Genomic DNA, 9,344 nt, shown 5'->3' with positions numbered 1-9,344 from the left:
GTGAACAGACAACACAGAGTTACACATGGAGTAAACAATTAACAAGTCAATAACACAGTAGAAAAAAAAATGGGCAGTCTATATACAATGTGTGCAAAAGGCATGAGGAGGTAGGCGAATAATACAATTTTGCAGATTAACACTAGGGTGATAAATGATCAGATGGTCATGTACAGGTAGAGATATTGGTGTGCAAAAGAGCAGAAAAGTAAATAAATAAATAAAAAAAACAGTATAAAAACAGTATGGGAATGAGGTAGGTGAAAATGGGTGGGCTATTTACCAATAGACTATGTACAGCTGCAGCGATCGGTTAGCTGCTCGGATAGCTGATGTTTGAAGTTGGTGAGGGAGATAAAAGTCTCCAACTTCAGCGGTTTTGCAGTTCGTTCCAGTCACAGGCAGCAGAGTACTGGAACGAAAGGCGGCCAAATGAGGTGTTGGCTTTAGGGATGATCAGTGAGATACACCTGCTGGAGCGTGTGCTACGGATGGGTGTTGCCATCGTGACCAGTGAACTGAGATAAGGCGGAGCTTTACCTAGCATGGACTTGTAGATGACCTGTAGCCAGTGGGTCTGGCGACGAATATGTAGCGAGGGCCAGCCGACTAGAGCATACAAGTCGCAGTGGTGGGTGGTATAAGGTGCTTTGGTGACAAAACGGATGGCACTGTGATAGACTGCATCCAGTTTGCTGAGTAGAGTGTTGGAAGCCATTTTGTAGATGACATCGCCGAAATCGAGGATCGGTAGGATAGTCAGTTTTACTAGGGTAAGCTTGGCGGTGTGAGTGAAGGAGGCTTTGTTGCGGAATAGAAAGCCGACTCTTGATTTGATTTTCGATTGGAGATGTTTGATGTGAGTCTGGAAGGAGAGTTTGCAGTCTAGCCAGACACCTAGGTACTTATAGATGTCCACATATTCAAGGTCGGAACCATCCAGGGTGGTGATGCTAGTCGGGCATGCGGGTGCAGGCAGCGATCGGTTGAAAAGCATGCATTTGGTTTTACTCGCGTTTAAGAGCAGTTGGAGGCCACGGAAGGAGTGCTGTATGGCATTGAAGCTCGTTTGGAGGTTAGATAGCACAGTGTCCAATGACGGGCCGAAAGTATATAGAATGGTGTCGTCTGCGTATGGGTGGATCAGGGAATCGCCCGCAGCAAGAGCAACATCATTGATATATACAGAGAAAAGAGTCGGCCCGAGAATTGAACCCTGTGGCACCCCCATAGAGACTGCCAGAGGACCGGACAGCATGCCCTCCGATTTGACACACTGAACTCTGTCTGCAAAGTAATTGGTGAACCAGGCAAGGCAGTCATCAGAGAAACCGAGGCTATTGAGTCTGCCGATAAGAATATGGTGATTGAAAGAGTCGAAAGCCTTGGCGAGGTCGATGAAGACGGCTGCACAGTACTGTCTTTTATCGATGGCGGTTATGATATCGTTTAGTACCTTGAGCGTGGCTGAGGTGCACCCGTGACCGGCTCGGAAACCAGATTGCACAGCGGAGAAGGTACGGTGGGATTCGAGATGGTCAGTGACCTGTTTGTTGACTTGGCTTTCGAAGACCTTAGATAGGCAGGGCAGGATGGATATAGGTCTATAGCAGTTTGGGTCCAGGGTGTCTCCCCCTTTGAAGAGGGGGATGACTGCGGCAGCTTTCCATTCCTTGGGGATCTCAGACGATATGAAAGAGAGGTTGAACAGGCTGGTAATAGGGGTTGCGACAATGGCGGCAGATAGTTTCAGAAATAGAGGGTCCAGATTGTCAAGCCCAGCTGATTTGTACGGGTCTAGGTTTTGCAGCTCTTTCAGAACATCTGCTATCTGGATTTGGGTAAAGGAGAACCTGGAGAGGCTTGGGCGAGGAGCTGCGGGGGGCGGAGCTGTTGGCCGAGGTTGGAGTAGCCAGGCGGAAGGCATGGCCAGCCGTTGAGAAGTGCTTATTGAAGCTTTCGATAATCGTGGATTTATCGGTGGAGACCGTGTTACCTAGCCTCAGTGCAGTGGGCAGCTGGGAGGAGGTGCTCTTGTTCTCCATGGACTTCACAGTGTCCCAGAACTTTTTGGAGTTGGAGCTACAGGATGCAAACTTCTGCCTGAAGAAGCTGGCCTTAGCTTTCCTGACTGACTGCGTGTATTGGTTCCTGACTTCCCTGAACAGTTGCATATCACGGGGGCTATTCGATGCTATTGCAGTCCACCACAGGATGTTTTTGTGCTGGTCGAGGGCAGTCAGGTCTGGAGTGAACCAAGGGCTGTATCTGTTCTTGGTTCTGCATTTTTTGAACGGAGCATGCTTATCTAAAATGGTGAGGAAGTTACTTTTAAAGAATGACCAGGCATCCTCAACTGACGGGATGAGGTCAATGTCCTTCCAGGATACCCGGGCCAGGTCGATTAGAAAGGCCTGCTCACAGAAGTGTTTTAGGGAGCGTTTGACAGTGATGAGGGGTGGTCGTTTGACTGTGGCTCCGTGGCGGATACAGGCAATGAGGCAGTGATCGCTGAGATCCTGGTTGAAGACAGCGGAGGTGTATTTGGAGGGCCAGTTGGTCAGGATGACGTCTATGAGGGTGCCCTTGTTTACAGAGTTAGGGTTGTACCTGGTGGGTTCCTTGATGATTTGAGTGAGATTGAGGGCATCTAGCTTACATTGTAAGACTGCCGGGGTGTTAAGCATATCCCAGTTTAGGTCACCTAACAGAACAAACTCTGAAGCTAGATGGGGGGCTATCAATTCACAGATGGTGTCCAGGGCACAGCTGGGAGCTGCGGGGGGTCGGTAGCAGGCGGCAACAGTGAGAGACTTATTTCTGGAGAGGGTAAATTTCAAAATTAGTAGTTCGAACTGTTTGGGTATGGACCTGGAAAGTATGACATTACTTTGCAGGCTATCTCTGCAGTAGACTGCAACTCCGCCCCCTTTGGTAGTTCTATCTTGACGGAAGATGTTATAGTTGGGTATGGAAATCTCTGAATTTTTGGTGGCCTTCCTGAGCCAGGATTCAGACACGGCAAGGACATCAGGGTTAGCAGAGTGTGCTAAAGCAGTGAGTAAAACAAACTTAGGGAGGAGGCTTCTGATGTTGACATGCATAAAACCAAGGCTTTTTCGATCACAGAAGTCAACAAATGAGGGTACCTGGGGACATGCAGGGCCTGGGTTTACCTCCACATCACCCGCGGAACAGAGAAGGAGTAGTATGAGGGTGCGGCTAAAGGCTATCAAAACTGGTCGCCTAGAGCGTTGGGGGCAGAGGATAAGAGGAGCAGGTTTCTGGGCATGGTAGAATATATTCAGGGCATAATGCGCAGACAGGGGTATCACAGCGGAGGTAGGCCCAGGCACTGGGTGATGATGAGAGAGGTTGTATCTCTGGACATGCTGGTTGTAATGGGTGAGGTCACATGTGTGTGGGAGTGGGACAAAGGAGGTAACAGGGGTATGCAGAGTGGGTCTAGGGGCTCCATTGTGAACTAAAACAATGATAACTAACCTGAACAACAGTATACAAGGCATATTGACATCTGAGAGAGACATACAGGAGGCCAGTAATCACAGGTGTTGAATTTGGAAAGAGCTAAAAACAGTAGGCGAGGCTAATCCGCTAGCACAACAAACAGCAGGTAAAATGGGGGCAGGGCCGACAGGTAAGACAAACAAGCAGGAGTACCGTGATTAATGGACAGTCCAGCGTGCGTCAGCTATGTAGCCAAGAGATCAGTGTCCAGGGGGCAGCGGTGGATGGGCAGGGTGGATGGGCAGGGGGCTGGGCTGTGTTATCCAGGTTTTTAAAAAACTAACAATGACTAACTAGCTTGTAGCTAGTTAGCTGGTTAGCGTCTGGAGGTTCTTGAGTGTGTCATAAAAATAAAAATAAGAGTAAAAGTAATAGCGATTCCGTATCACATTGGGTGAGGCAGGTTTCCGGAAGGTATAAACAAATTAAAAATCAAAAAGAGATAGAAAGTAAATGGGGTCAGAGAGTGATTGGGACGCGGTGGTTCAGACGGTTAGCAGGCCTGTGCTAACAAGCTGTAGGCCCGAGCTAGACGGCAGTTAGCGGACCGGGCTTGACAAGCTAGCCGTTAGCAGGCCGAATTAGCAAGCAGGGAGATGGCGAGGGCTAGAGAGTTAACCTTTTCGCGATGGGGTGAGTCTGTTTATTCCTCTTCATGCGGTGAGCTGGAGATACAGCGATTCAGAAAGCTCGCGGGCCTTGGCCAGCAGATGGATCTTTGGCGATGTCGCAGCGGAAAAGCCTGTTGAAACCCCCTCGGACGATTATGTCGGCGGACCAGTCGTGATGGATCGGCGGGGCTCCGTGTCGGCAGTAGAGGGTCCAGGCCAATTGGCAAATTAGGTATTTTTGGACCTCTTCGGCTAGTCGGGAGATGGGCTTAGCTCCAGGCTAGCTCCAGGCTAACTGGTGCTTGCTCTGGGCCCAAAGCTTAATGATGAGCTTGGAGGGTACTATGGTGTTGAAGGGTGGGCGGCCCGTCAGGAAGACCACTAAGGGAAACGAGTGTTTCGATGCTTTTAAGTGCTATCCTCTAGGACAAAAATGTACATCCCACTGTATATTGAATTGAATTGAATTGAATTTATACAGCAAGATGAACATTGTATTCTTCCCAGAGGATAGCACGTACAGGTATGAATTAAAACACTTGTTTTTACCCAAATAAATTCATCTCAATACCTTCCGTGGCTCTGACAGTCTGTGGGATGTTTAATTATTATTATTTTATTTCCAATATTCTCATCCGCTTCTCTAGTACAGCAGATGCTGCTCTCCAAAGCAACTTCCAGGACAGCACAGTGGTATGCTGTTATCTCGTAAGCCTAACGTTGCTACACTATACCAACTGAGCCAAACAGGCAAAAATACTTCTCTATATTTACTGGTTAAAAAAAAAGTTTAATAAATCTTTAGTGATCTACAAACCACCACTCCATCATCTGGATCTGGGGCGGCAGGGTAGCCTAGTGGTTAGAGCATTGGACTCGTAACCGAAAGGTAGCAAGTTCAAACCCCCGAGCTGACAAGGTACAAATCTGTCGTTCTGCCCCTGGCCAAGGCCAGTTAACCCACTGTTCCTAGACCAGTTAACCCACTGTTCCTAGACCAGTTAACCCACTGTTCCTAGACCAGTTAACACACTGTTCCTAGACCAGTTAAACCACTGTTCCTAGACCAGTTAAACCACTGTTCCTAGACCAGTTAAACCACTGTTCCTAGACCAGTTAACCCACTGTTCCTAGACCAGTTAACCCACTGTTCCTAGGCCGTCATTGAAAATAAGAATTTGTTCTTAACTGACTTGCCTTGTTAAATAAAGGTAAAATAAATAAATAAAATCTCTGTTGTCTGCAGTTATGGCAGGTGTCTTCATTTGCTTTGGAGGTGGTCAGGGTCCTCCATACCTGTCTACTGTGTTTCCAACGCCCCTGAGGTGGTCAGTCCGAAACACAGAAATCCCAAAACGTAGAAAAACGAACATAGACAACCCACCCAAGTCACGCCCTGACATACTAAAGAACTGAGGACAAAAGGCTCGACCATTGAAGGTCGAAGACGAGCTGCCTCCCCGATCCGTCTCAATTTGAACATGATGAAGCACGACTGACAGTTAAATTGGTACAGCACTCTCACTCAAGAGTACACCGAACACAATCTCTTACGAGGCACGCCTCAACAAAAATATGATAGTGAGCCTGAAACAACAACAATCTCATTGGGTATTGGTGCTCCAAAGTTACGGTACTGTATTCTGTAGGGTGTAAATACAGTACCGTTTGAAATACAGGAATTTTCCCACAATGCACCATCACTGACAGTAAAACGTTTCAGAGATGTTTATTGTTGACACAAATACCGTATAAGTAACAGTTTTCCGTGACAGTGTAACTTATGAATGTCTCATAAGCTTTAGTTCAACTGTTGTAGCCCATAAGAAGACAAAATATCAGTTTGTTTTCCTCTATTTTTTGTAAACAATGTAATTGCAAACAAACACTGTATACAGTGGCAAGAAAACGCAGTTCATTTTCTCAGAAAATAATAGAGAGCGTTAGTCTTTTCACCGCTACCAGCGATCAGAGTTTAACCATCACAATATATTTCAAATAATCATTTTGATATCATGGATGGTCGGTCCTGGCTTTGTTAGCATTTTACCAAAACAGTGGTGCCAGCTTTGTTATTGTTTGAACTGCAGATTGCTCTTTTAAAACTTGTTAAGGACGTGGTACCGAAGTGGGGACCACAATCAGCGGAAATGTTCAAGAGCGTCACCTATAGAGGTTGATAAACCTCAAACTTTCATTAAAATTGACATACAATATACTGAATTAAAGCTACACTCGTTGTGAATCTATCCACCAAGTCAGATTTGTAAAATGCTTTTCGGCGAAAGCATGAGAAGCTATTATCTGATACCATGCACCCTCAAAATACTGCAACGTCACCTAAAACGACAGATTTTGCGTTAGCCGTCGCAAACGAAAACGCTGAAATAAAATATAAAACATTCATTACCTTTGACGAGCTTCTTTCTTGGCACTCCTAGATGTCCCATAAACATCATTTAGGGTCTTTTTTCGATTAAATCGGTCCATATATAGCCTAGATATCGATCTAAGAATACTGTGCGAGTAAAGAAAAAAATTAGCATTCATAACGTAACGTCATTTTTTTTAATTCAAAAAGTCGACGATAAACTTTCACAAAACACATTCGAAATACTTTTGTAATGCAACTTTAGGTATTAGTACACGTTAATAAGCGATAAAATTGATCAGGAGGCGATGTGAAATGTTTAGCTTGTCCGTGTAGAAAAAGATATCTGGAAAGGGTCGACCAAAAATCTGGGCGGAGACAGCACGGGCGGAGACAGCACGGAAGGAGTTCCCTTGTTTGGGTTAGACCAAGAATCAATTGCGAATCAAATGACATGACTCTAGACAACCTGTGGAAGCTGTAGGCAATGTAAACTCGGCTCTATTTAATTCGGTTCACTTTGAACAATTGCCTGTAGTAACGGAAGGATATATTTTTCCATTTTCAGTGAACAGATTTCCATGCACTTTTCGATGGAACGCCCGTTCTGCTAATGCCACAGACGTGATTTAAACAGTTTTGGAAACGTCTGAGTGTTTTCTATCCACACATACTAATCATATGCATATACTATATTCCTGGCATGAATAGCAGGGCGCTGAAATGTTGCGCGATTTTTAACAAAAAGCTGCGAAAATTCGCACCATCCTTAAAAGGTTTTAAGCACACATACACTTTAATTTAACTAGGCAAGTCAGTTAATAAGAGCAAATTCTTATTTACAATGACATCCTACCAGGGAACACTGGGGTTAACTGCCTTGTTCAGGGGCAGAACGACAGATTTTTACCTTGTCAGCTCGGGTATTCGATCCAGCAACCTTTTCTGTTACTGGTCCAACGCTCCAAGCACTAGGCTACCTGCCGTCCCTACAATCTAACCACCAGGCTACCTGCCGTCCCTAACTCTAACCACTAGGCTACCTGCCGTCCCTACACTCTAACCACCACTAACCACTGCTACCTGCCGTCCCTACACTCTAACCACTAGGCTACCTGCCGCCTACACTCTAACCACTAGGCTACCTGCCGTCCCTACACTCTAACCACTAGACTACCTGCCGTCCCTACACTCTAACCACTAGGCTACCTGCCGCCTCTACACTCTAACCACTAGGCTACCTGCCGCCCCTACACTCTAACCACTAGTCTACCTGCCGTCCCTACACTCACCACTAGGCTACCTGCCGCCCTACACTCTAACCACTAGGCTGCCTGCCGTCCCTACACTCTAACCACTAGGCTACCTGCCCCCGTCCCTACACTCTACACTCTAACCACTAGGCTACCTGCCGTCCCTACACTCTAACCACTAGGCTACCTGCCGCCCCTACACTCTAACCACTAGGCTACCTGCCGTCCCTACACTCTAACCACTAGGCTACCTGCCGTCCCTACACTCTAACCACTAGGCTGCCTGCCGTCCCTACACTCTAACCACTAGGGTCCCTACACTCTAACCACTAGGCTACCTGCCGCCCTACACTCTAACCACTAGGCTCCCGTCCCTACACTCTAACCACTAGGCTACCTGCCGTCCCTACACTCTAACCACTAGGCTGCCTCCCGTCCTACACTCTAACCACAGGCTACCTGGTCCCTACACTCTAACCACTCAGGCTACCTGCCGCCCTACACTCTAACCACTAGGCTACCTGCCGCCCTACACTCTAACCACTAGGCTACCTGCCGTCCCTACACTCTAACCACTAGGCTACCTGCCGTCCCTACACTCTAACCACTAGGCTACCTGCCGTCCCTACACTCTAACCACTAGGCTACCTGCCGTCCCTACACTCTAACCACTAGGCTACCTGCCGTCCCTACACTCTAACCACTAGCTACCACTGGTCCCTACACTCTAACCACTAGGCTACCTGCCGTCCCTACACTCTAACCACTAGGCTGCCTGCCGCCCCTACACTCTAACCACTAGGCTACCTGCCGTCCCTACACTCTAACCACTAGGCTGCCTGCCGTCCCTACACTCTAACCACTAGGCTACCTCCCGTCCCTACACTCTAACCACTAGGCTACCTGCCGTCCCTACACTCTAACCACTAGGCTACCTAACCCTGCCGCCCCTACACTCTAACCACTAACCAGGCTACCTGCCGCCTCTACACTCTAACCACTAGGCTACCTGCAAAACCTACACTCTAACCACTAGGCTACCTGCCGTCCCTACACTCTAACCACTAGGCTACCTGCCGCTTTCCCTACACTCTAACCACTAGGCTACCTGCCGCCCTACACTCTAACCACTAGGCTAACCACTAGGCTACCTCCCGTCCAGTTTTATTTACACTTTGAACCACTAGGCTACCATATTGCCCCTACACTCTAACCACTAGGCTACCTCTAACTCTAACCACTAGGCTACCTGCCGTCCCTACACTCTAACCACTAGGCTACCTGCCGCCTCTACACTCTAACCACTAGGCTACCTGCCGTCCCTACACTCTAACCACTAGGCTACCTGCCGTCCCTACACTCTAACCACTAGGCTACCTGCCGCCTCTACACTCTAACCACTAGGCTACAATAAGTCCCTACACTCTAACCACTAGGCTACCTGCCGCCCTAACACTCTAACCACTAACACTGCCGCTACACTGCTCTAACCACGCAATAAGTCCCTACACTCTAACCACTAGGCTACCTGCTAATCTACTAAACTGAACCACTAGGCTACCACACGTGCTCACACACGCA

Source organism: Oncorhynchus nerka, linkage group LG23, assembly GCF_034236695.1.
Source record: "Oncorhynchus nerka isolate Pitt River linkage group LG23, Oner_Uvic_2.0, whole genome shotgun sequence".
NCBI classification, from domain to species: Eukaryota; Metazoa; Chordata; class Actinopteri; order Salmoniformes; family Salmonidae; genus Oncorhynchus; species Oncorhynchus nerka.
Note: the sequence above shows the minus strand (reverse complement) of the source record.